The 27,435-nt window shown below is 47.4% G+C and overlaps 1 protein-coding gene across 1 annotated transcript in view; it reads left to right on the forward strand.

The window, feature by feature from the left end:
• Positions 1-27,435, forward strand: part of RYR2 (ryanodine receptor 2) — a 3,854,281-nt gene that overhangs the window by 701,995 nt on the left and 3,124,851 nt on the right. The gene's annotated exons all lie outside the window — the stretch shown is intronic.

The raw sequence follows: 27,435 nt of genomic DNA on the forward strand, positions 1-27,435 counted from the left end.
GTCTCCTGGTTGCATTGTGTTTTCACGAGCCCTCCTTTTCCTGTCCGTGATCTCCTTGGTTTTCGCTTTGTTGGCGGTGTCGTTCATTTGCGCTTCTTGTTCCAGCGGTGTTGGTCTTTGTGGTCTCGGGTCCTCTGGTAATCGCGTGGCGATCGGTCTTCGGAACATTAGGTCTGCCGGGCATACACCCGTTGTGCCGTGGGGAGTGTGCCTGTATTCTCGTAGGAGTTGATTGAGGGCCTGTTCGAACGGCTTGTTCTGTACATGGGCTATTTGGAGAGTCCTCTTTATGTTGGCCATGAACCTCTCGACCATGCCGTTGGCTTGTGGCCACCGGGGGGTTATGCGTCGATGTTGAAACCCCATGTATTTTGCGAATTTTTGAAAATCATGGCTGATAAATGTGGGGCCGTTATCGGACTTTATGATCTTGGGGATGCCATAAGCAGAGAGCATCCTGTCTATGGCTGGAATGACGCACGTCGTGGCGCTGCTCTCTACTATCTGAGCATCCGGGTATCTTGAGTGCTCGTCCATGAGTACAACCACGTGTGTCCCGTTGTTCAGTGGTCCGAATAGGTCTATTGCCAGTTCTTCCCACACTTTGTTGGGTAGCGGTGAGGGTTGTAGGGGGTTCGGGTGAGGCGGGGGTGCGACTTGAGCACAGACGTGGCAGTTTCCCACTATATTTTCCACCAGGCGATCAAGTTGGGGGAACCAGACTTTCTGGCGCAGGAGGCGCTTTGTGGCGACTATGCCCCTGTGTCCTTCGTGGGCTAGGTGTATTATCCTCTCCCGGAGAGTTCTCGGGACGATGACCTTGCAGCCTTTTAGTATGATGTTATCCTCCACCACGGTCAATTCGTCGCGGACTTGATCTAGCCACTTGACGTCCTCTTTTGTGGTTTCCGCTTCATCCCTTGCCTGCTGTCTCATGAGGGCCGCCTTGTCCACTTGAAGGCAGTGCCGGGCGATTCGCAGTGCCGGGTCTGCTTCAGACTGCGCAGACAGCTCCACCCAACCTACCGGCAGCGGTTGCAGGTGGTGGATGACGTAGTTAATGTACGCGTCTGCTATGGACGGTTGGGACGTCGTTGTGGGCATGGGATGGCGGGAGAGATAGTCCACGGGGTTTTCTTCCTTTCCTGGCCGGTGTAATATGGTGAATTTGTAGTCCTGCAGCCGGAGTCCCCATCTGGCAATTCTTGGTGGCATTCTGGCCTTTGGGCTGCCATAGATGGTGAGTAGCGCCTGGTGGTCCGTGATGATAGTGAACTCCTTGCCGAAAAGGAATAGGTGAAAGTATTTGCAGGCCCATACAACCGCAAGACTCTCTTTTTCCGCCTGAGAGTATGCCTGTTCCGTGTTCGTCAGGCTCCTGCTGGCGTATGCTACCACGTGAGTGGACTGTGGTTCCTTGTGGTCTTTTTGCGTCAATATGGCGCCCAGACCCACGGGGCTGGCGTCCACTATCAGCTCGGTGGCACGGTTGGCGTCAAAATATGCCATGTCCTCCGCCTGTGCGATGGCATTCCGTATCGCTTCGAATGCTGCTTGGCATTCCTTTGACCAGGTAAACGGCGCGTCCTTTCTGGTGAGAAGTCGGAGGGGATTGCTGACGGTGGCATAGTCCTTTAGGTATCTGGAGCAGTAGCTGGCCAACCCCAGGAACGATCTGAGGTCTGTGTTGTTGACGGGGGGTGTGGCTGAGTTGAGGGCCTCTACTTTTTCCGGGTCGGGCCTCATGCCTTTATCTGAGAAGATGTGCCCGAAGAACCGCAGCGACCCTTTGGAGAATTCGCACTTGGCTTTATTTAGGGTGAGCCCTGCGTCGTCTAGCGCCTGGCATACTCTGTGCAGAGCCAGGTCGTGTTCCTCTTGTGATTTTCCGTATACTAAGACATCGTCCGAATAGTTTAAGCAGTTGGGGACGTGCCTGATTACCTTGTGGATCTCCTCCTGAAAGATTTTGGCGGCCGATGATATGCCAAAACTGAGCCGTTTGTATTGAAATAGGCCGAGATGCGTGACAAACGTGGTGATGTAGCGGGATTCTGGTGCTATTTCTATCTGGTGGTAGCCTTTTGTGAGGTCTAATTTGGAGAATATCCTCGCCCCATGGAGTAGGTGAATCATATCTGTGATTCTCGGTGCTTGATGACGCTCCCTTTCAATGGCTGTGTTGGCTCTGCGCATGTCGACGCATAGTCGTATGGATCCTTCCGGCGATTTTTTTGGGACGGGGACGATGGGTGACACCCATGGTGTCGGACCTGAAACGGGTTCTATGACGTTCATTTTGATGAGCTTGTCCAGTTCCTCTTCTACTTGTCTTTGGATGTTGAACGGGATGCCTCGGTAGTGTTGGGCTACCGGTTTGACCTGAGGGTTGATGTGGAGGTGCACTTTACGGTTTCAGAGTTTGCCCAAACCTGTGAAGAGTCTGGGGAATGATTGTTCAATTGAGTCCGGCTTGGCGAAGTACTTGTGGGCCATCAACTGGTATAGAATATGTATCAGTCCCATGTCAACTGCTGTCCGGAAACTCAGTATGCAGCCACTGTTGGCTTCGGTGTCTAGCACATATAGCTGGAGCTTTGCCACGTGTCCTTTGTGTGTGCATGTGGCCGTGATCACGCCTTTGCACGGCAGGGGTGTCGTGGACCCGTAGGGGTATATGTCTACTGTGGCTTTTCGGATCTTTAGTGGGGCGGTCAAGGACTGATATGCGCTTTCGCTGATAATGTTAACCGTCGCTCTGGTATCCACGAGGAATTTTAGAGGAGTATGGTTCACTTGGAGTGTCAGGATGGGGATGTGTTGAATGGCCGTCGTGTTGTCCTTTAGGGCCCACACGTATCCTTTTCTTCTTTGGTCTTCCTCTGACGAGAGGGTGTCGGTGCTGGTGGGGGATCGAGTCTCCACGTATCTTACGAAGCGCCGCCTGTGTGATCTTCTTGTGTCCTCGGATGATCTTTTGTCTTCGCGTGTATAGCGACTTCTGCGGTCACTGTCGTCTTTTCTGTTTCACCGCCGTTCCCTCTCCGCTGGTGGCCTGGGCGGACTCTGTGGTGCGGGCCTGCGCCTTTCCTGGTATCAGTGTTTGGGCGTTGAGTGGGTAGGGGTGTTCTTGCACATGGCCCTGTAGTGGTCCATACCCCCGCACACGGCACACTTCTGCCCTATGGCCGGGCACGTGCCAGAGTGCGGATATTCGTAGCCGCACTTGAAGCACGTGGCATCAAAGTGTTTGGTGGTCTGACTTGGGTGGGTGTATATCTTGTTGATTGTCTGCGCGGTATCGCTGGGTTGATGAATGGACACCTTGCCGAGGTTGTCTAGTTGCGAGTCTACCGCTGCTTCCATGCGGGCCAGTGCCAAGATTTCCTCTAGTGAGCGTTGTTTTTGTAGAAGTTGCTTGCGGAAAGGCTGAGAGAGGCATCCAGCTATCACTTGGGACCTGAGCGCCTCTTCGTTGGAATATCTGTGGAATTCACAATGTTTTAGTTTGATGCGTAGGCGCATCACAAAACTGTCTATGGACTCCCCTTTTTCCTGTCTTGTTGTGTGGAATATGTGGCGCTCGTAATCCACATTCGTGTGCGGTGCGAAATATTCAGACAGCTTGGTGTGTAGTTGGCTATACGTGACGGTGTCCACATCAAGCAACTCCCAACTTGATGTACCTGTGGGTTGTTGTCCTGTGCCGTGTCAGCGCTTCCAGACGCTTGTCCTGCTCCCCCTGACTCCCCCTGACGAGGACGCCGGGGTAGACGCGGTGTCCGACATGACTCTGCTGCCTTAGGGTGTGAAGGTGCTGACTTGTGTGCCCTGTGGTCTGTGTGCACCGGCGTCAGCGTTTCTACCTGGTGTGGTATTCGGCCTGTGCTGCTGTGGGGTGCCTCCCCAGGTGTCCTGTGGGCTGCTGCTGTGGGGTGCCTCCCCTGGTGCGGGGCACACGTGTGCTGTGGGCTTCACAGCACGGCGTCCGCCGTGTCACGCGGAGGGGGGGGCGCTCTCACTTTGCGCTTGTGTTTATGTGCGCGCGGCTGTTGGGGGCGGGGCCACCCGTGACGAGCGTTGTATGGCGCTCGAGCGCCCGTGTCTTGTCTTAATTGTTCAAAAGTCACGCGGGAGCCGGGGCCCGCGATGCGTGATCGGTGGCTTGTCCGTACCGATGTCACACGGGAGCCCGGGCCGCGCTCCAATGGTGCCCACGTAGCAGCGGAGGATGGCAGGCTGGAAGAGGCCTCTGTCACGCGGGAGGCGGGGCCTTGCCTGGTGGGCACCCGTGCCCGTGGCGCGCCGACGCGCTAAACTGCTCGGCTGCAGACCTCGGCACGGTGCCTGCGGGGTCCGCGCCCGCTCGTCGCCAGTGTTAGATCCCTGCTTCGCAGTGAAGCGGGTCCACGCGGCGGATCCGGCGCACGCCGGAATAACGCACGGAGCCTCGTCTGTAGTCAACCTTCTTTATTTCAACTGCCGGCGGAACTGCCATAATTCCCTTTGTCCCTCCCCCCTACCCTTGACGTCACGTCCGGGACGTCAATGTCCTGAGGACCCAAACGGGGTCCTCCCACACAACGATGTGGGCGACCTGACAGTGAAAGCCTTACTCTGATGTCATTGGTGTAATCCTTGCCTCCTTCCGTTTGGGGACAGCATTCGCATACGTTGTAGAACTATCGCTGACGTTTTTTCAGAAAGGCAGCTGCATCAGTCAAGCTCACGCCTTCCCCTGTCCAACATGGCAGCTCATTTCGCAAGTGGGATTCATGGTATGCAATCCAATAGGGTCCTACACCTTTTTTACCCAGATTAATTTCCTGTTTTCTTTTTTGTTAAATTCACTGGAAGAAACACCGCTAAAATGTTCGAATGATAGGCGTATAGGCACTACAATCTCCTGAGTAAAAACAACCCTTAAAAAAGGGCGAGGACGGGTGAGACTGACATACCTTTAATGTGCAAGTAAGTATGCAAGGACATATATGGTAAATCTCATTGACATGTGTATAGCGACGTTACAAATTGTAACGGCGCTATACACACACTGTGTGCACTTTGCCTCGATAGGATGACATCATTTTGGCACTTTCCTCACATTTATGGCTTCTTTTACCATCGCTATTAAACCTACCACATAAATAACTGCACTTCTCTCTCCACCTTGGGGCTTTAGATGCAAAGTGCTCTGTCCGTGTGTGAGATTCTGCCACGTCAAATCCGTTGCTTTATCTACTGTCCTGCAGCTTAGACCCTGAATACCTAAACCAATGCATGGTGACATACACTGATAATGTTTAAGCTTAAATTTGTGTGCACCCGGTTTGTAACCTGAGCATTGGCAGTGTAGAACATAAGCTACTTGCCCTTGAAAAAAGGAGTAGTCTTAGGGGCTGGGTTTGAACCTCTCTGCCAGGACTCTACTTTTTTAAATGTAAACTGCCATGATATAAAAAGGTATGAAATGTAAGCATACTGATTAAAACGTGTTATTGGGTTTTAATATACAATGATCGTTGATTTAAAGACAAAAGATAAGACTTTATGAAAACATGAAATGAGGAGAGAGTTATTAAAGAGGGAACAGAAAGAGGTCATGAATTCCTATGTTTAGGAGCTAATAATGAAAAGAAGTGAAAGTGGGATTAGGCACAAGGAGGTTTAGGGATAGAAAATGTGAGAAGTAATTCAGAGCGTAAAGAACGAGTAGGGTCATAGCTAGAGATGAGCGAGGGCAGATACGGAGGTGGCCAGGCCATGAGGACATTTAAAAACCATACATAGAAAGTGAAAAAACAGTTGAAAATCACATGAAGAAAGAGGAAAGAGAATAAGAACCACTGAGCTAAAGACTGATCTTCGAGAAGCAAGACGATAATGAGGAAAACTAATTCATATAGCAGAGCAATAGTCAGGACGTGATAGAACCAAGGAGGACATGAGTAGTTGCCTTGAAAGAAAGAAAAGGATGAGCTTTCCAAATATTGTAGAGAGGATTGTGACACGAAGATGATACATTAGTAATATGATCTAGGAAAGATGGGGAAGTGTCTAAGATTACTCCTAAATTCCTTGCATGGGATATTGGAGGGAGGGAAGAAAATAAATGCAAGATGGAGAAGAACTAAAAACAACTACCAGGACTTCTCTGTGGTGCTATCTCTGGGAGTTGGATTTAGTTGCTATTAGACTCCAGGGCCATTGGTCCCGTTGGTCTATGTAACAATGTAATTAAAAAAGATCCTCTGCTTTTGAAAGAGCTGTTTCTCCATGTATGTGAGACAGGTAATATCCCTCGGTCATGGCAAACATCTATTTTGATCCCTGTATACAAATGCGGCTCTCGCCTGCTGCCAGATAGCAATAGATTACTAGCAATGCTAGACTGTAGTGCCAAAATCTTTTCAAGTCTTCTATTTGCCATGCTTACAACTTGGACTATTGCTAATTGTTTACTATGTGTCCATAAAACTGGTTTCAGAAAGGGTTTCGGCCAGGGTTGGACTGGCCTACAGGGAACTCTGGAGAGTTCCTGGTAGGCCTCTGCACCCCGGGCCTCTTTTGTGTGGCATTTCCAAATGTTCTCATAGGAAAAGGGATGGGATTTCTGAAAATGTGTAATATGGGGCCACTTTGAACATGATTTCCAGGACCTCTTTTGGTTCCCAGTCCACCTGTGGTTTCAGCACTATTCACTCTATTTGGGTCCTCCTTACTTTAATCTGTGATACCTATCATAAACCTGAGACTTCACTCTATTTGTGTTTCATTGATTATAGTGCAGCTTTTGACTCAGTCATCAGATCCAAACTGTGGGTGAAATTGCAGCTATAGGGTTTCGACCCCTCTTTACTTTACTTCATAAAATTGCTGCATAATGACACCAGTGTTAGGGTTAGGATGGCTCAGGAGGGTACTTTTATCACAAGCTTTTGATACCAATATAGGCCTTAAGCAGGGCTGCGTTCTTGCGCCCATACTTTTTAATCTATATGTTGCTGGCCTTGTTCCGACGCTGATGTCTGCACACAATTATCTGCCCCATTATGGTAGTAGGGATATTATTTGTCTAACCAACGCTGATGATACCATCATATTTGATAGGACGGCCGTGGGCCTTCAACATTTTCTTATTGCCCTTTCACAATATGCAGATGGTAATGGCCTACGTATTAATGCCGTGAAAACAAAAATTATGACCATAGGGAAAAAGGCTTATGTTGGCACTTCCTTCTCATGGAGCTTGGGTGATAATTGTTTGGAACAAACTTACATATATAAATATTTGGGTATGCACAAGGGCTCTACCACTTTTAAACATCTTGCTGATACTATTTGGCAGAAGTGGCTTCCAATTAATAAAGTTATCGACAAATGTGGGGGTCGCTCCATAGAAGCTAAACTTAACGCCTATAAGATTTCTATCATTCCCGGGATTATGTACGCTCTAGGGATCTAGGTGATCACTGCCACCACCCATAATTGCGTCGGCCAAAAAGGCCAACTTTTATTTTTTTATGAAACCCCCTTTACACCACATAGATATGCAGGGGGAGATCCCCTAAAACCCTGCCTTATTACTATAATATCCCATAACCCCCCCCCCACATATATATGTGGTGTAAAGGGGGGTGTTAAAAAAACAGTTGGGCCTTTCGGCCTTCGCAATTATGAGGGCGACATTTTGGGCATTACCCTCTAGAAGTATTTCCCGAAAAGGCTGTCAAGTGGCTGCATAGATTGGAGGCAAGAATATTGTGATCACTACACTCGGCCTCCCTGGATCGGTTCAAATGGAGGCCATTAGATTAGAGCTGGGACTTCAATCATTAATGTCACCTTGGAAATTTTCTGCCTGTAACCTATGGGCTAAGATTACATTTGGAGAGACAGCCAGCGATTCATTACTGAGTTACATGTTAGAACATGTAAAGCGTTACTCACGTAGCACTTGGTTTCAGGACTTTGAGAGCTTGGTTAATTCCCATTGCACGGCCATTGGTCTTTCCTGTACATGTGAATCAGAGTTGGCTCTATTTCTGCGCAGACTAGGAATTCAAACTAGAGTACTTGACCGTGTTGAGTCTCTTGCACACTTGGCTACACTTTGGAAATATACTGTGAACACTCAGCAAGCAATGTTTAGTGATACCCCTGCAGCAACTTAGTTGAATTGCGTACCCCAGCATTAATATGCTTCATTTTATATATTCGCTTTGACATCCTCCCTGTGCTAGCCAATGCTGGAGCTTCGAAGGGTATCCCTTTGGAAGAGCGGCTTTGCCGCTTATGTAAGACACATGTGGAAACATCACGTCACATACTCAAGCAATGTAATGTTCTTACTGAGTACTATGCGAAAGGTTATTTTAAATGTAAGTCGCACGGGTGTGAACAGTTTTGGAGCATGATTTTTGGTGCTGAATCACTTGTGGTGATAGCTGTTGCTCAATACATATGGTTGAGGGCCAAAGCACTGCTCGACACTGCATCTACGTTAACTTAAAGTACATATTATTATACTTGTATATTGTTTTTATGTAATGTACTATATATACGGTTTGGTGGTGTTTGATTGTCTGATAATTGGTTGCGATGAACTGCCCGAAAAAAACTGCCCGCATGTGATCAATTAGAGGATCAAACTGCAACCCAAATGCTCCTGCCCCAACCCCCACCCTCAACCCCCTCCCATACTTACCTGTTGGCTCGCCACTAGGTTCCCTTCACCCCTGCATCGTCAGATCCATCCCTCTAACGCAGGTCGGATTCGACACCGCAGGGTCCCTTTTTCTTTTGTTCTTTTTTTCCAGTCCCCCGCCTCCCATGTTGAGGAAGCGGGGGACACCCCTGCAATCCTCCAAGGCTTATACATACCGATCATGGGGAGCGGTATATTGCTGTACGAATAAATAGTTTGGACAGAGTGCAAATCTATGCTGCCAATTAACCAGGCCAAATTCCGAGAGGGATTTGCTACACTAGTCTGGCACTGGTCACTGCTCTGTCCAGTGTGGTGCTCGATCAGACAAAACCTTGCTGCATTCGGAATATGTTCAATAAAGAACTGTGCCTTTACAATAATTGATTACATTTGGGCTAGTCATGTTATAGGTGGCTGCAATCTGGGGGTTGCCTCGGCTGAAGTCACTGTGTACATTGGACAATTTCTGTAGTACGAGCCTTTTTACATGTTCACACAAACTACCAGCTAGATTCATTCCTGCTGATTGTACACTTACTGCTGTCCATTTTCAGTTGTGCAACAGCGTATGAACTTTGTCAACAGGGTACGTAATGCCAAAACTCAGTCCCTCATGTATTGTACACAGGTGGACTGTCTAATTGATGTTACACGGCACAGAAGGACCACACTTGGGAAACTATACAGCGATGCAAACTATTGGTCGAAATGTCTTGCGATTAATGTGATAGGGGGAGAACGAATGAAACTGAAGTGGCTGGTTAATCAACAGAATATCATTGATGTGGCTACTAAGTTTCACCCCAGGGAATATTAACCAATTGTGCCATCCGTTGAAGGGCTTCCTCAATATGTTTATGCTTTTCCCCATTGTAAGATTAGACGTGATTACTGGAGACCCAAATGTAACACCTTTCCAAGATCAGAAGTGATTGGTGGTTGGAAACACATACCCTTTGAAAATATGTGCTGTCACATCTGCCCAGGTGGGAATTCTAGAACTTTGAAACATCTTTTATTATATTTATCTGGGACTAGTCAATATAGAATGACATATTTTAGTGAATACCAAACAGCTGATATGAATCAGGACTTTAAATGAATAATATGGGGTAGATTAATGGAGGGAAATCATTGCCATATAATTTGCTGTGCATTACGTGTATGGGATGAAATCGATATGTTACTAAATGCATTTGTTTGATTTTAGATATGTAATGCATTTTTATTTTATTGTGCTTATATTCAATATTTGAACTTTTACACGTATGAACTACAAAAAAGAAAGAAGATTAAAACAAAAAATAAGCAATCCTATCATTTTAAAACAATTAACAATCATTCATCATCAGTACATTCTTCATTAAATACACTCTGCTAACATTCTTTACATATCCTCATTTTCTTAATTGTATTATGGTTTATTTACTTGATGGATAATTATATATGTTCTTAACTTTTTTTAATGAATATGAGTATGCATGAATTTATAAAATGTAATGTGATCACATAGCTGTACTACACATGCTCTGACCTTTTGACCGGCCTGGGACTGGGGAGTGCATGCATCCCGCTAGAGGTCTGTGTCCAGGCAATGTCGCTTGTGTGTGAGGAGTCTGTAGAAAGAATGCCCAGGCTTTTGCAGATGTCAAACTCCTTGGGTGATGGTATAATGTTACCATCTAGCAAGAAGTTGAGCATCAAGGTGATAAATAGATACTGGGAGGACATACATACCTGTTACTGTAGAGGGAATAAGTGTGTTAGAAACTCCTTGATTTAGCCAGGTGGGAAATATCAGGGGATGCATTTGTAGACTGTTTGTGGTGAAACAACTAATCCAATGCCAAGCCATTCACCATTATTGCTTTGAGGGGTGAGGGGTGAAAGTGATGGTGATGATAGGAGTGCTACTCCTCCACCACAGCCTGTAGGGTCTGCCGGCAAGGTGGAGTGCATGGTTGTGGGGGTGAGGCTGTTGGAAGAGAGGGTTGAGGAACCTTGTCTCATTGATGAAGAGCACTTGGGAGGTATCATAAATGATGAGGTGGTGGATTCCATGAGCATGTTTGACAATCGATCTGGCATTGATGACGGGCAGAGAAATGTGTAAGGGGCATTTACAGGTTCTGGACTGGGAGAAGAGGGGAAGAAGAATTGGGAGCTGAGATGGAGTGTGGTGCTTGTGTTGAGGGCAAGGTTGCCTGGTGTAGGTCTTGTGGTGGGTATAATGGGATGGCGGTGTGATTGTGTTGTTTTATCTGGACTAGTAGGGGTTCTGGTTCATGGGCTCTTTTCTGGTCTGAAGAGGGCTAAAAGCTGTGACCTTTGTCTAAATTTGCTCTGTGCCTTTTGGGCGCATGAGAACCCTATGACATGGGGGGATATTTCAATGGTTGCCAGGCCTCAGAGGAAATAATAAGGAGGAGGGATGAGGATGACAGGAATGAAACTCTGAAAAGAAGCCTATGCAGTGGTACTGAAGCTGCTGGTCTGGGCGAGGTGTGAGACTTCCTACCCTTAAGCGGGCTTTGAGATTCAGGAATTACTTGTGATGGTTCAAAAGAGAGATTTGAGGGATTGGAACTTGCTTCTGCCATGTCCAGGATTACCTGAAATGCAGGGAACCAATGAGGAAAGTGTGGGCAGCAGAACCGATATTGGAAAAGAAATCTCTCAGACAAGACGCGGGACAGGATTATTGTTACTGATGTTTCAGGGGAAACAAGACAGCATAACCCTCAAGAGGCTTGCAGAGGCCTTGTTCCTGGTGGTTCCAGTGTCATCTGACCAATGAGAAACCTCTCAGGTGAGGGGGGAACGTGGGCACCAGGAATACATATCTGAAACATGAAAGGATATCTGTACATTTGAGTAGGAAGTGGGAACTCAACCATTGGAAGTACATTTTATAGAATTCGGAAGAAAGTACAAATCAATTATCTTACCACCGGAAAAACGATAAATAGCTCCTCTAACTACCTGTTTTGATCTCATATTAGCACTTCCTGAATGGGAACTTCATACCATGCCAGCCTCACATTGCCTAGGTTACATTCAGTCTCCTCTTGTGTACAGTTTAACTTTGGTTTGTATAGACTTTCATTATGATTCTTAAATGTCTCACTGGTTATTTCATCTTTTGTGAATGTTCCAATATCTTGAGCACAGATTTCCTTTATATGTTTGATACACCATCACTTGTTACCGCTGTGCTACGGTTTTGCCAGGCCTCTCTCATACGGCATATTTCCTTCATTCGACGTTGATTCAGACAAACCCAACCTCTTAAATGGCAACTTCAATAAAGACTTTCCAAGGATTCCCAGATTTCAAAGAAGATGCCCAAGCCCTGAAAGCCTTTATCCCCTCTAATTTACCCACAAACACATTTAACTCCCCCCTGATGGTCTGATGCATTCCCCGCTCCTTAATAATGTAAATACCTATGGGTGCACTGTCAATGTCTTCCATGGCAAGAAAGGAAAGTAGATAGAGCCAACAGAGCGAACAGAGGTTAGCACAGGGGCAACGCGCTGGTCTTGGAAGCAAGACTACGCAGGGCAACATTAGTTTGAATCCCGGATCCGCGCTTAGAAACCGAACTCAGGTACGGTATTAGGTGCGTTATAAAAAAAATATATATAAATAAATAAACATTCTTAGAGAATAAATCTGTCATTTTACCAGAGAGACTATCTCATATGTATGGTCCAATTTGAAATCAATCCCCATGCTTCCAATACCCGTACAACCACATACACTTAAACGACCACTGTTGATGATCTCGGAGTGCATGATGTAATACTGCTACTGCGTAGCCAATACACCACACTATCTGATACCAACACTAAGGGCATGCTTCTACCGCTACCGACTTGGCTGACAAATTGGTTATTTCTGGTAGTGATATGATAGGTTATTTATAACACGCTTAATACCCAGAGGTCTATAAGCCCGGATCCGGGGAGCAAACCTATGTTGCTCCGTGTCGTCTTGCTTCCAAGGCGAGCACATTGCAGCTGAGCTATCCTAGTGGTTGGGTGTTGCAAAGCTGAGAGATACTCTGGATGGTGGCATCCCAGTTTAGGCAGTTCACCTTACTCAAAATATTTTACAGAGCCACTACTGTTTCGGTCACTTTGTCGCTTTGTAAAATTAACTTCAAAGCTTCAAATACCTAGTTGTACTCCTAGGTTTTTGGATGGGCATTTGTATTTTCTTTTGGGATATTGTCTTGTGATATCTCTTTGTACCCTTGTTATCTTCTTATGTATCTGTTCTTGAATCATTTGTTTCTTTGTAGATTATTAAACACCCTGTATCATATCAATGCCACGTTCCATCTATTGAAATTCTCCAAGATGAATGATGAACTGCTAAGTCAATGATGCATTGCATGGCACTCTGCAACCCTCTGAGCATCCAGTGACCTATAAGTGTCCCTCGCCTCCTGCACTGATTCTTCACTTCTGTAATGTTTCCTCACCCCACTCCTCATCGCGTCGCGATCTAACGCTGGTGTGCTGTTGCATTTTCAGCCCCACACCACCTGCGACTCTGCAAACTCCAGCAGCTTGCCATTCACTGTTTCAAAGACATCTGTCAATATTTGGTACTTATAGGTCAACAAAGTTGGAGTTATGAGTGACAGGCCCACCAAAGAAGATGAAAAGTCTGCCCTGCTCATCTCACACTGTATTGTGTAGCTTTACAAATAGAACTCTTTAAGCTCTTGTGGCCAACCCCTGAGAGGTTGCAGAATATAGTGGGACATATCTTCCATAACCCCTGGTCTTGCCGACCGCCAGACCGACTGGAACTATCCAGCTTGTTGGCTTGCAATAAGTCAAGTAATATTTTGTGTGTACACATCTGTGTCATTACTTTTCTGGCTTTGATGGGATGGTTCAGTCTTCTAGTGCTCCATATCATTGTAATTACAGGGATAGCATATCTGAGCCTGCCACCGCTGTGGCAGGGCTTGCCATAGCAAGCATGAGTACGGGTATATGAACCTGTACACCTTTCTCACATGAAATACGGCTGGTGTATACGTCTTTGCTAGGAGAAGTTTATGTATCCACCCAAAAAGGCATATGCCTCCCCACTCGCACTCTTCATAACCTCAGCCAGTCAATACAATCCCGTCCATTCTCTCTCAGGAAGAAAGAGCGGCACACGTATGGAACAGCTACCACCCATCACATTTAATCAAACTGAGAAGAATTATAGAAACTTAGGGGTGTGCTATACAAGTTGCATCGATCCGATGAGCTCGACCCATACACTGCATTACACTTTATTTTTTTGCATTTATAAAGCATACAGACAGCCCGCAGGCATTGAGGCACTGTTACAGAAAGATGACTTAGTTACATGGAGCATACATAACGTGTTATATTACAGACATTTACTTGGAATTAAGTGCAGCTTTGCATCACATGTTATCTACAATGGCTAAGCAGCCTGCAGGTTCATACAAATAACAAAGTTTTGATCGCTTTACGGAAGGCTAAGTGGGATGTTATTTCTCTAATGTGAGGTGGCATGGAGTTCCATTGAGTGGCAGCGATGAATGGGAAGCTGGATCCTCCAGCTCTAGCTCGTTTGACTTTGGGCACTGTGAGTAGGTTGGCATATGGATTTCTGGTTGGTCTGGTTGAGGATGATCTGGTAATTCTTTGTGTTAGGTATTGGGGGGCAGCCTGGTTAATGCATTTATGCGTTAGGGCAAGTGTTTTAACAATGACACGTTTTTCGATGGGTAGCCAATGGGCTTGTTTCCTGGTGGCTGAGATGTGGTCCCTTTTGGGAATGTCAATTGTGGCACGGAGCACATTGTTTTGGATGGACTGGAATTTTACAAGATTTTTGTGGATGTGCCCGCAAAGAGGACGTCGCAATAGTCAAGTATGTATCTGGCGAGGCAGTTTTGCTGCGTCACGAAAGGTCTGGCTGCATTAAGAAGCTTGGAGTGGTATGCTGTGGTGGAAGCAATAGCGTTTATTTGCCTGGTCATGGAGAGGTTGGAGTCAAGGTACACTCCAAGGGTTTTAACAGTATGAGAAACTGTGATTTGATTGTTGTTGATGGTGAAGGCTAGGTACTGGTTGTCATGTTTCTTTAGAGTTTCAGTGGATCCAATCAAAAGTAGCTCTGTTTTGTTTCCTTTAAGGCACAGGCAGTTCTCTGCCATCCAGGCTTTGATGGTAGCATAGGCAGCGTTGTGGGTTTTTGTATCGGCTTCAAAGTCGCCAGATAAGGGAAGGAGGAATTGTGTGTCGTCAGCGTAGTTCGTATATGTGATACCTAGCGAGTCCAGAATGTTAAGGAGTGGTCTGGTGAAGAAGTTCTATAGAGTAGGAAATATGCATGAACCCTGTGGCACTCCACATTGGATGATGTCAGGTTTAGCGCAGGCTTGGTCAGAGACGACTGTCATGCCTCTGACCTGCAGGAATGATGCGATCCATTCCGTGGTGATGGGGGAGAAGTGTGTGGAGGATGAGAGGTAGTGGCAGAGGGTTTTGTGGTCAACAAGGTCAAACGCAGCTGACAAGTCCAAGATGAGAAGTAGGGTAGGTGTGCCAGAGTCCCTGACATCGTCCATTTGGTTTTATAAATCAAGTAGGACTGTTTCTGTTCCATGGCCTGGGCAAAAAGTCTGAAAGCCAGAGGCCAAGGAGGCTATTGGCTTCGAGGAACTGTTGGACTTGTAGGTAGGCTGCTTTGTGCAGGATCTTTAGCAGGAATGGTCCTGCAGTTATGGATCTGTAGTTGGCGGGGATGGTCGGGTCAAGTGTTGGTTTCTAGAGGAGGGGGCACACCCATGCTTCTTTGAGGCAGGCTGGAACAGACCCGGCCGAGAAAGAGCCATTTATAAAGGCAGGGAGGAAGGGGGCGAGAGTAGTGGCACAGTCTTTAATGAGGGGGGCCGGGCATATGTCTCCTTAACAGTTAGAGGGTTTGATGGCATTCATGAGGGCGATGACTTCCAGTTCGTTGACATACTTGAAGGAGAAGAGGGGTGTGTCGGAGGTGTTGTGGGGTGGGTGGATTGTCATGGGTAGGGGTAATGTCTGTTGGTTGTCTTTGATGTTGCTGTGCAGGGTATCTAGTTTGTTCAGCATGGCTGATTGGATACCATTGAAACAGGTTTCATCTTTGGTGTTAGCCTGGTGGGGGCGGGTAGGTGATTCTAATTCCCTGAAAAATTAAAAAAATCTCTTTGGTATCTGATCTGGCGTTAGCAATCCCTGTATTGAAAGAGGAGGCTTTTGCTTTGACAACTGCTTGTTTGTAATCCTTGGTGATTTTGCAAAACCCTAGCTTAGCTGAGTCACAGTGATTTGCTTTCCAAGTGGATAATACTGTCCTTTTTATGGCGCAGAGTTCTAGTAGCTCTGGGGATAACCAGGCATTATTGTGTTTGGCGGGTTTGGCTTTCCGGTATGTATGAGGGGCAGTGGTGTCGACTGCTAGTTTCAGAGTGGTGTTATACGTTTCTGCTAGTATTTCAGGGTATTTGGAGAATGGTGGCCTGAAGTCAGGCACTAGTAGGTGTGGCAAGAGCCTGTCTTTTGTGAGCTGACGAGAGTTCCTATTGAGAGCAGGAAGGAGGGGCATTGTGGAACAAGGTCAAATAGGATGACGTGGTGGTCTGTCCATGGGATGGTTGAATTGTCCTTGATGGTGAGTGGGCAGTTATGGTGGGCTATCCAGTCGCGGGTGCGGTCCTTGATGTGTGTGGGGTCAGTGATAGCGTGTTTGAAACCTAGAGTTAAGAGCGCGTTATCAAGTGATTTGGCAGAAGAGTCTTTGGGGTCATTGAGGCCAAGGTTGAGGCCTCCTAGGAGGATGTCCTCTGTGGAATGTATTAGATTGTCGGATAGGAGGTGTGTCAGGGCTCGGATATTGGTCCAGGTGGGTGATAGACAATATGGAGGGTAATGGTACAGTTTGGCGAGGAGTTGAGCTTGAGAAGTAGGTAATCACTGTTGTTCTCAACTGTCCTGTCCACCTTTCTGATAGGGATGGATTCTTATGCATGAGGGCAGCCCCCCTCCTATTGGGTGCGGGCTGTCCTGTCTGAATATGGTGTATCCGAAGGGGAGTGCTAGGGATAGGGCCGGTCCGGAGGCTTCTTGGAGCCAGGTTTCAGTGATCATGAAGAGATCAAGATTTTTAGTGATAATGAGGTCATGTATGTTAAGGGAATGTGCAGGAAGGGATCTGCATTAATTAGGGCGCAGCTGAATGAGGTGTGCTGTGCCATACTGGTGTGAGCAGAGTGGGATGGTTTGTTATCAGGGGGGAGGGCGGTGGTAACTTTGTAAGGCTTGTGTGGGGTGTTAGCAGTAGTGGGTGTCAAAGGGGTCCCAGAGGCATAGGGTGAAGCCAGTGGGCAGGCGTCCTCAGGCTGCAACCTAGGGGTACTAACGGTGTGAGGTTCAACCATGGTGAGAGCAACATGGGGTAGGTTCACATCGTTGAACATCATGGGAACACTTACATCATTAGGCATGCTAGGAGCATAGGGCATCAGTGGAGCACTTACCACATTGGGCATGTTCGGAACATAGTACATCATGGGAGCACTTACATCATTAGGCATGCTATGAGCATAGTACATCACATCAGGGGAGCACTTACATCATTAGGCAGGTTGACACAACAATGACAGACTCTCAGTTATGGTGGTAACCAAATACTGCTAGTGCCATACACAAATGATTAGTCAAGTTCTCTCTCATAGAGATTGCCACTACACTTTCCGTGCTCTCCCACAACACCCCTCCTAATTCTCTGCTCCTTCTTGGTTATACCATCTGTTGTAGGAAAGCACTGGTAGGTGCCGGCATACGGAGACAATGTGGTTCGTCATTGTACGATACCGTTAGCTTGGCTGGATAGTCATTTGTCAGGTGTGGGCTTTTTCACATCTGTACATGACCTGCACTCTGGTTGCACCACTGCTGCGAAATCCAGGAAGTCTTATGGCAACACCTTGACACGTGATGACATGTTTTTCTCTGGTGAATCTCAGAAGGTTGTCTCTATCCCGATAATTTAGAAAACATATCATGATTGGATTTGGTGGAACTCCAGCGGCTGGCCTTGGTGCCAAGGATGAATGAGCTTGCACAACCACAAAAGGACTTGAGAGCTGGCCTTTGCATACCATTGCTCTGGTTGGAGGCCTTGCTGCCATGTCTTCCATGTTACTCACCAGATAGGATTGAGGTAGACCTACAATGCTATTATTCCCAGGGAGTACCCCAGCGAAGTATTCATTTTGACTTTGACTCCTTTCTGGTCCCTTATTCCTTTCCCATCCACAGCTCCAAATATGAGATGTGTTTGTGTTTTTATTAGTTTCCCCTGTTATGTTATTCCTCAAGAAGACTATGTAGATAACTCTGAATGTGGGCACGTCAAAGTGCAGATTTGTATCAAATGAGGATACACATATGTAATATGCTGATCCGGACTAGATGCCCTTAGCATGGCATGCAGCAGTCCCTTGGGAAATGATCTTCGCTAATTACGCATGCCAAAATAATACAGAGGACACATCCAACATCAGCTCTATCAGACTCAGGTCATTTCTCATCTCCAGCAATACCTGAAGCATTGGCCAGATGACCACCAATGTAAACACAGTCCACACAGGGGCACGACAAAACACCAGGGGAGAAGTTGCCAAATACTTTTTAAGATTAACCCAGGATTAATATTGAAAGTGGGGGGAGTGTTGGTAGCCCTATATCTTGGCTGCCAGATCTCTAGTGCCCCATCCGGCAATTAAGTTATTTTTGATCAAATGTATAGTCAAGTATGGGACATTGTCTTCTCCAGAAAGTTGGCACTTTTTTATCAGACACTTCTTCCTTCCATAGACGAAAGACATGCAGGAAAACAAAAAGGGTGTCACATTGGATGTTATCATCCTCTTTATGTGTGAGGCGGGGCTAGGGAGGGGGCACGCTGGGGAAGTGACGTTTTGATAGGCAGGAAGCCTCAGTTGATAAGAATAAAGGAGCTGAGACCGGTTGACTCGTGTGGGCCTCCTTTACTGTGGTATGCATTGCAGCCTCCTTACATTGTGGCAGATATTCACCATGGCCGATCCACTGCTGCTCCACTGCCGCCTTAACACAGTGCTTGATTGGCAGAGCCAGGATTGAAGCCCGGTGGCCATCAATTATTTCTGCAAGGTATATGTTGTAATGTGCACGCGCGCGGCATCTGTGGAATGTTGATGCATTTTCAGCTATCAACATTCCACAGTGGCGGTTGAGCTAAGGACGCTGAAGGCAGGAGCCTGCGCTTGTGGGGTTCAGCAAATAAAGTGCGTACTATACCAGTTACCTGTGTCCGGTGAGATCTTGTCATTGGCGACGAGGATTTTGCTGGACCCCCGTCCCACGTGTGCGCCGGCCGGTTGTCCTGGTGCCGCCGGCCTACCTCTGGAATCGCTGTTGTGGGGACGTGGATTGCTTCGGAGCTGCTTGCTGTGCACTCCGCTCATCGTCAGGGGCAGCGGTGGTTGCAGGTGGTCTCCGCTTGTGGGCCAGCGGTTCTTCCACGGTGCGCGGCTGCCCAGGAGCTCTGTCAGGCGTTGAAGGAGGGGATGACGAGCCGTTGGCGGATGCTGCGGGCGCACCGGGCGCTGAAGGATTGCTGCTGCGTGCCGCCTATCCCGTGACCCTGTGTTTTCTGAGGGCAGTGGTGGTAGTCGCCCAGAGCTCGGCTGTCTTGGAGCCCAGTCGGGGCTTCGGAGGAGGAGCAGCCACCACGGGACACGGAGGCGTGCATGCCTGCCGTGTGTCCTTAATAGGCCACTGAGTAGCCCCGCCCCTGGCAGCGTCTGCGCACTCAGCTGCTCACCGTTTGTCTGCCGAGGGAAGGAGGAGGGAATGCGGTGGCGCTGCGCGGTGCGGATCACGGGTCAGCTGACTGCTGCTCGTTTATCGGGAGGAGGCAGGAGGAAACCAATCGAGGATAGCTGTTGGACGACCAGTGTCCTCACGGACATCTTTGCTGCGCCACCTGAAGAGGCCACCGTGGTAAAGTTGGGGCACACGACTGCTGCCAGGTGGGAATTGGTGCATGTTGGCTGTGTTGTGATCGTTTCAAGGCTTGCTTTTGGATTACTTTGGATTATTTTGACTCACCCGGTGATAAACGTACTGCTGTACTGCATTTAACGTGTGGGTGCACGTGATCAAGGTGACAGTGAGGGGACAACCACCCACTTCAAGCGAGCAAGGATTATTGGGGCTCGCACAGTGGTGGGCGAGCTCCTGTTGGGGGCCTAGTGAACAAGGCATCCTATCCAGCCATGTTGCATACGGCTGCCAGGCCTCCGCCTGCCTTTTTGCCAAACCCTGGGGAGCCTGTTGCTCCTTGGGAGCAGTGGGTGGATGCCTTCAAAGTGTACTTGAGGGCTGCTGGTGGGGCAAAGTTCAACGACGATGAAAAGGAGGCTGCATTACTAAATTGTATTGGTACTGAGGGGTTGAGGGTTTTTCGTCACCTGCCTGGAGAGAATGTAATGGTTCATGGGGGAGGTGAGGGAGAAATGGTGATAAGTGCTTATGAGACTGCTTTAAGGAAATTGCAAATGCGTTTTGTTAAAAGAGTTAATGTGGTTTTAGAGCGGTATAAGTTTTTCTCTAGGGCGCAAGGTTCCACGGAGAGCATAGATACTTATGTTACGGCATTACGTGCACTCATGGCTACATGCGGATTTCCTGGCAATGGGGAGGAGCACATTAGGGATCAAATTATGATGAAGACTTCCAATCACAAAATCAGAGAAAGGTTGTGGATTGAGAGCAATCCATCACTTGATAAGGTGTTGGAGATTGCCAGAGCAATTGAAGCTTCTAGGACGAGTGTACAAATTGTTACTGAAAGGGATATGTCTAGGGACATGGTGCATGCTGTAGTGTCAAGGAACAAGAAAGGTTTGGATAAAGCTGTGGTGCAAGGGAGTAGGGGATCTAAGAGCAAGGGGGGATGCACAAATTGTGGTTGGTCTAGTCATACTGCTGATTCTAAGTCCTGTCCTGCTTGCACTGTGGAATGCAGGAAATGTAAGCGTTTGGGCCACTTTGCACACATGTGTAAGGGGCAGATGGTTGCTAGTGTGGCTCCAGATGACTCTGCCATGTTGCTAGAAGGTGCATCAGGGGGCGGATCTAATCAAGGTGTCATATTGCATGTGGAGGGAGGTGGGCGGAAGGGTCCATGGGTGTCGGTATTGGTGGATCAGCACCCCATGGATATGCTTGTGGATTCGGGGTCACCTTATACACTGGTGTCTCCGGAAGTGTATCAAGAAGTTTTGGGTAAAGAGGTTTCTGCTTTGCTGGCTCCGGACATCAAACCATGTGCATATGGGCAAAGTCCCATTGACCTACTGGGATACAATTGGTCAAACTTTTCTTTCAAAGGCAGGCAAACTTTGGGAAGCTGTATGTGGCTTCAAAGGGCACAAGTGTGTTGGGTTGGGAGGCGCAGGCTACACTAAAGATACAGATTCATCCCGGTGAGAAGGAGCCAGTTCTCAGTGTCATGGAGGGTGCGGGGCAGAATGACATCATGGTGACTCCTACAGCGCTCATGAGTGAGTTTCCGGAAGTATTTTCTGACACCCTTGGCAAGCTCAGAGGTTTTACCCATCGCATTGTCCTGAAGAAGGGTGCAGTTCCAAAGGTGCATAAAGTCAGGGGAGTGCCAGTTGCGGCAAGGGAACCATTGAAAGCGGAATTGACTAAGTTGCAGTCAGCGGGGATAATTGAGCCTATCGAGTCCTCGGAGTGGTTGTTTCCTGTGGTTTTAGTTAAGAAGGGTGACGGGAACATCAGAATGTGCGTAGACTTCTGGGAGCTGAATTCTAGCATTTGGGTGGATCGGCATCCTTTGCCGAATATCAATGAGTTGTTGTTGACATTGGGAGATGCTAGATATTTTTCCACCTTTGATCTGTCAACGGCGTATCATCAGATTGACCTACACGTGGATTCTAGACCTCTCACTTCATTTGTGACTCCGTTTGGGGCATACAGATTTTGTCGCATGCCCTTTGGCCTTGCGCCGGCTTCTGCTGTGTTCCAGCAGTTGATGCAGCAGATGTTTGGAGGGGTGTTGGGAGTCAGTTATTTTCAAGATGATATTTTGGTTTGGGGCAGTAGCAGGGAGGAACATGATGGCAGGGTTAGGAGGGTCATGCAGATTCTTAAGGAGAGAGGTCTGACCATAAAGTTAACCAAGTGTCAGGTGGGTGTGGAGGAGTTCACATACTTGGGACATACATTGAGTTCGCAAGGCGTGAGCCCCAAAGGGGAGTTGATACAGGTGTTGAGGGACACACCAGCTCCGGTCAATAAGGATCAGTTAAGGGCTTTTCTAGGCCTTGCGGAATACTATGTTAAATTTGTGTCTTATTATGCTGAAAAAACAGTGGCCATGAGAGCCCTCATAAGGAAGTGTGTAAGCTCTGCATGGTCTGAGCAGTGTGCAGCAGAATTTGAGTCGGTCAAGAAGGATGTGGAGAAGGCTCCTTGCCTGAAGTCATTTGACCCGAAAAACAAAACTGCTCTGACTGTGGATGCAAGTGAGGTGGGGTTTGGGGCAGTGCTGGAACAATGGATAAATGGTGAATGGATGCCAGTGGCTTTTGCCTCAAGGACATTGAGAGATGTGGAAACCAGGTACTCGGTAATTGAAAGAGAAACTTTGGCTGTGTTATGGGCTTCAAAACATTTCAGGACATTTTTGTGGGGCATACCGTATATTGTCAGGACGGACCATAAACCGTTGGTGCAAGTGTTTTCTACTAAAGGCGTCATGGCAGTATCCCCGAGGATTGCGAAATGGTCAGTGCAGCTACAGGATTACACAATTTCTCTTTGCAGTATTTTCCTGGGAAGTTTAATGTTGTGGCGGACTGCTTGTCCCGTTTGCCTGTTGTGGAGGTGGACAGTCAGGAAGGGCTGGTGAAAGAGGAGGACTTGCAGGGGTGTCAGGTTGCTTTTGTGGCTTCTGCTGTGGACAAGTCGTTGTGGGATGTTGTGTCTGAAGACGATCGTGAGTTAAAGTGGATTAGGGAAGGTTTAGTCAAAGGTTGGCATACTGTCAAGGATAGGCCTGAAGGGAAAGGTTACACCTTTCCCTTCAGGTTCTGCATGAATTAGCAGAGGGTCCCTGGGGTGTGTCTAGGGGAGGTAGGTTGATTCCCCCTGTAAGTCTGAGAGGTAGAATGGTGGAATTGGCACATGTTGGTCATTTGGGTCGATCCTTGACCAAGAGGAGACTTAGGGAGGAATACTGGTGGCCGTCCATGGACAAGGACGTTGAACCGGTGGTGAAAGACTGTCAGGCATGTGGTGTCAGCGATAAGAGCAAGGTTCTGCATCCTCAACCTGTACATCCTGTAGAGGTTCCTGAGCAAGTATGGTCAAAATTGGCTTTGATCATGGGTCCGTTTGATTGTTTACAGCCTGAGTCTAGATACTTGTTGGTGTTGGTGGACTATACCTCCAGGTGGATTGAAGTAGCAGCATGTTCCAGTGTCACTACCGATTCTGTTATTGCCTTCTTGAGGAAAGTATTTGATCGTGAAGGATTGCCGGCCTGTTTAGTTACTGATAATGGTGTGCAGTTCACATCCAGAGCTATGAGAGAGTTTTTGGAACAGCATGCCATTTCCCATTATAGGACAGCTCTGTATAATCCCTCTGCAAATGGATTAGTTGAGAGGGCCAATGGTACAATTAAGTCAGCTATACAGTTGGCTTTGGCCAATGGTTTGGATTGGCAGGAAGTGGTGTCACAATATCTTGCTGCATATCGGAGAACCCCTGCCATGGTTACGGGGAGATCTCCATTTGAGCTCATGAGGGGCAGGAAAGCAGGTACAATGTTGAGAACCCTGGCCATGGGTGGTGGCGGGCCATGTAATATGGGTCTGCAGGCTATTCATCGCAGTATTCTTGCACGCCAGGAGACCATGGTGTTTTCACAAAAGTTCAGGAAGGAATTGAGTGTTAAGCCTGGGGATGATGTGTACATAAAAAATCCCAGGATGGTTCGCAAAGGCTACAGCACGTGTTTGCCTTCAAGGAGAGTTGTCAAGGTTGGTAAAGGTTATGTACAATTGGAGGATGGCTCTGTCTGGAGTAAGAGATGGGTAGTGGTGGATGGCTACAAACGTGCTGATGGGTCCAATGTCGAGTATGATCCAGAGTCTCAGGAAACAGTGTTGGATTATGAGCCTGTGGGTTCACAAACGATCAGGTTAGAACAGGAAGAGGTTGTTTCATTTCCAGGCCCGTCGGGCGCGGAAGTTAATGTGGGATGTCAAAATGCTTCTAATCTGCAACCTGATGTGGGACAAGAAGGGGGTCGTCTGGCCAGGAGGTGTGGTCCTCCCATAAGGTTTAGAAACTATGTTTGTTAAATATGCTATGTTACATAACATTTTATGGTGGGTTGCTTCCATGCGGGCAAGCTCGTCACATGTTTGAAATTCATTTTATATATATGATAGTTCATGTAAGCTTCGGTTTATGTTTCCATTGTTCAATTCATGTTTTCACTTAATCCTGTTACAGGGTGTTAACATTTTGTTATGTAAGGGAAGAGGATATGTTGTAATATGCACGCGCGCGGCATCTGTGGAATGTTGATGCATTTTCAGCTATCAACATTCCACAGTGGCGGTTGAGCTAAGGACGCTGAGGGCAGGAGCCTGCGCTTGTGGGGTCCAGCAAATAAAGTGCGTACTATACTAGTTACCTGTGTCCGGTGAGATCTTGTCAGTATACTCAGTGGAGACACTTAGATGTACCGTTATTCGGCCACTCTCATTCAAGCGAGAGTCCGCCCTTAGGCTGTGGACACATGAAAGGATGCGTGTCAGGGATAAACTCAAGGTGGTCAATCGAGTTGGAACTTCATGGCCAACATGGGTCATCCCGTCCTTTCTCCGAAGGGAGTGGATTCTTCCAGCCAGTGAGCGGCTTCCCTTGCTTACCTTTTCTGAGCCTTGAAGGCCTCGGCAGAGCTCAGGTGGAATGACGATAGCTCCCTGGAATAAACACTGGCAGAAAACCTGCTTCGCATTAGGAACCCCACAGTAATTCCATATCTTCTGCTATACATATGCGCAAGAGTGACTGCAGCGCTCATATTCTGTGACACTCCAGGGATTAAGGCGGGAGTTAATGGTGCTATCTAAAGAAACAAGATGTGAGATGTTCTATATGTATGTGACAGCCAGTATTACAGTAATGCAGCATGTCTTGAAGCAGACGGGTAGGACCATAAAGTGATGATAAATCACAATGATAGGGCGTCGTTGAGAGCGCGCAGGATGCTGCAGTGCACCATCTGCTGAGGGATAAGTATATTATCTTCAATGATGTGATGGAAAGCATGGTTCAGAATTACAGCTGGGGACGGGACAGTAGTTGAATACAAACTCTAAATCAGGACCCATGGCCCTCCGTCTCACTGACCAATGCACAAATGAAGGTGTTTGGGTGGATTTCCTCAATGTTTGCTTTTCCCCATTAGAAAAAAAGAAGCTTGGGGGTCCAATTGCATTATAGCTATTCTTCATTGCTCAGATAGGCAAGGTGGTGAAGGCAGGGTAGGACTGGGGCATAAAAATTGTCTCAGGCACCAATGAAAAAGCGGCCCACCATTGCAAATGGCGATTCATTGCTTTTGTGACAGACTGTTTGAATTGTACACAAGGGGGAGTTTTTTGATGAAATATAATGCAAATGGGGCAATTATTTAAAGAATATTTATTCAGCAACAATGGTCAAAACTACTAGATGCATAGCGAAGGAACTCATCAAACTGTCCAACATTGGCCAAAAAAGTGGCCCGATTTGACCAACAAAAAAAAGGCCCACACTAGCATTTTGCGTTTTTGGTTTGGGCATTGCCCTATTGCCTTATTGCCCTTTAGGCCAGCCAGAGGCGGAGGACCACATGAATATGCTGAAGAAGATGCTTCCAGTACATCAGTCAAATTGCTGTGAGCTGCTAAGTCTTTGACCCACTGTAATAAGGACTAGTGCAACTTCCTATAAATGGGTCTCCTGAAACTGCAGATGATACTAGACAGTGTGGCTTGCTTGTGCCTCAATCTGAAGACATCTGAGCACATAAGACCTTCTGAGGAAGGGTGCCTGGCTCTCCACAATCTGGCTCCATACTCTGTATCTATCTGGCACGTGTGTTCCAAGCAATCCTGTTTTTTTCGGCAACCCCTGCCCAAGGAGTAATGCCAGTGGATGCACCTACCGTTGCACAGAACTCAACTCACAGTACTGCGCTACTGTTAAAAGATGCCAGGCCACATGCTGCCTACCCACACTCAGTACTGCGCTCCGTTGCTCTTGTGTCAGGCACGTTATAAATGACTTATCATATTATATCATAGTACATACATACATCTGACACGCACTTCACACATGAAAAATACACACCACATTTTCTTTTTAAAGCCTTCTTACATGTTTTTCCAGCTTCGGTCCGTCACTCCAGGCCACCCTCGGCTCATCTGTGGTGCTCACAAACAGGAACCAGGAAGCTGGGAGAGCTTCCTGGTTCCTGTATATGAGCCACGAGGAAGACTGAGCAGAAGGGGACTGAGCTGAACGTGGCATGTAACATGTGCTACGTGTCACAGTCAGCTCCAATCCCTACTTAGTGCTTCCTTTTTGCGCTGATCGGTGAAGGCTGTGCCAGGCCAGGGCACTGCCAGACCTGGTGTGGTGGGGCCCCCACACCGCATGGTCTGTGGGGTCCCCCGCTACTGCATGAGCTAAATTTCTTTTTTTACAGGGATAGCAAGGTAGATTGCAGGTGTAGCAAGGGAGAACACAGGGTTTGTAGCTGCGACCCCTGGTGACCCCCAAATGACATCCCTGTTAACCTCACAGCAGGCGATCATGTATTTGAGAAACAATATCAAAAATGAAAAACTGCTCATGAAATAAAGAACATATTATCCAGCCAAAGGAAATCCCCCAAATGACAAGTTTGTATTTGTTAGGTAATACTTATAGTCAAACATCACAGCCCCTAAATTGGAGTCATATTTATGTATTTGTGGTGGGGTTCCAGTCGCCTCCGGGCACAGGCCGGTCATATGCCAATTTTCAAACAGGCCCATTCGAAACTCTGCCTTCATAGAACACCTACCTACACGACCTTGAAGTCAGTTAGCATGTGGGATCTGACAACTGCGTGCCTCCACTTGGAGGAGAGGCTGGTGAGCAGACCTGCCTATATTTGAAAAAGAAAAACCTCGAGATGTGTGTCACCCAACGCCTCGCCCACATCCACGCAAGACTCTGCCCACCCATGTCTTTAAAAAAAAAAAAAAACAAAGAGGTGATGGCTGGAAGGTTTAGAATGAATCATAACCACTGGCATTGCTCTGGGAACCCCCCCCCCCCCAGACCATCATTCTTTGCCTGCCAAGCCATTACAGAAGGGGAAAGACCATATGCAATCTGGATAAGGCTCTCGTAACCAGGACTAATGTCTGTCAGAGAGACTCCCAGGACCTCCCTTTTGTTTTTTTTTACTTTTTTATCAAAAGAGACAAACACTACAGTGTTTCGCAGTGATGTCAAATTATTGGCGCATCCTAGACCTTTTATACCCCATGCCAATGCAGAATCGGTTGC

The sequence above is a fragment of the Ambystoma mexicanum genome, chromosome 4q (genome assembly GCF_040938575.1).
Source record: "Ambystoma mexicanum isolate Mex_15411 chromosome 4q, UKY_AmexF1_1, whole genome shotgun sequence".
NCBI lineage: Eukaryota > Metazoa > Chordata > Amphibia > Caudata > Ambystomatidae > Ambystoma > Ambystoma mexicanum.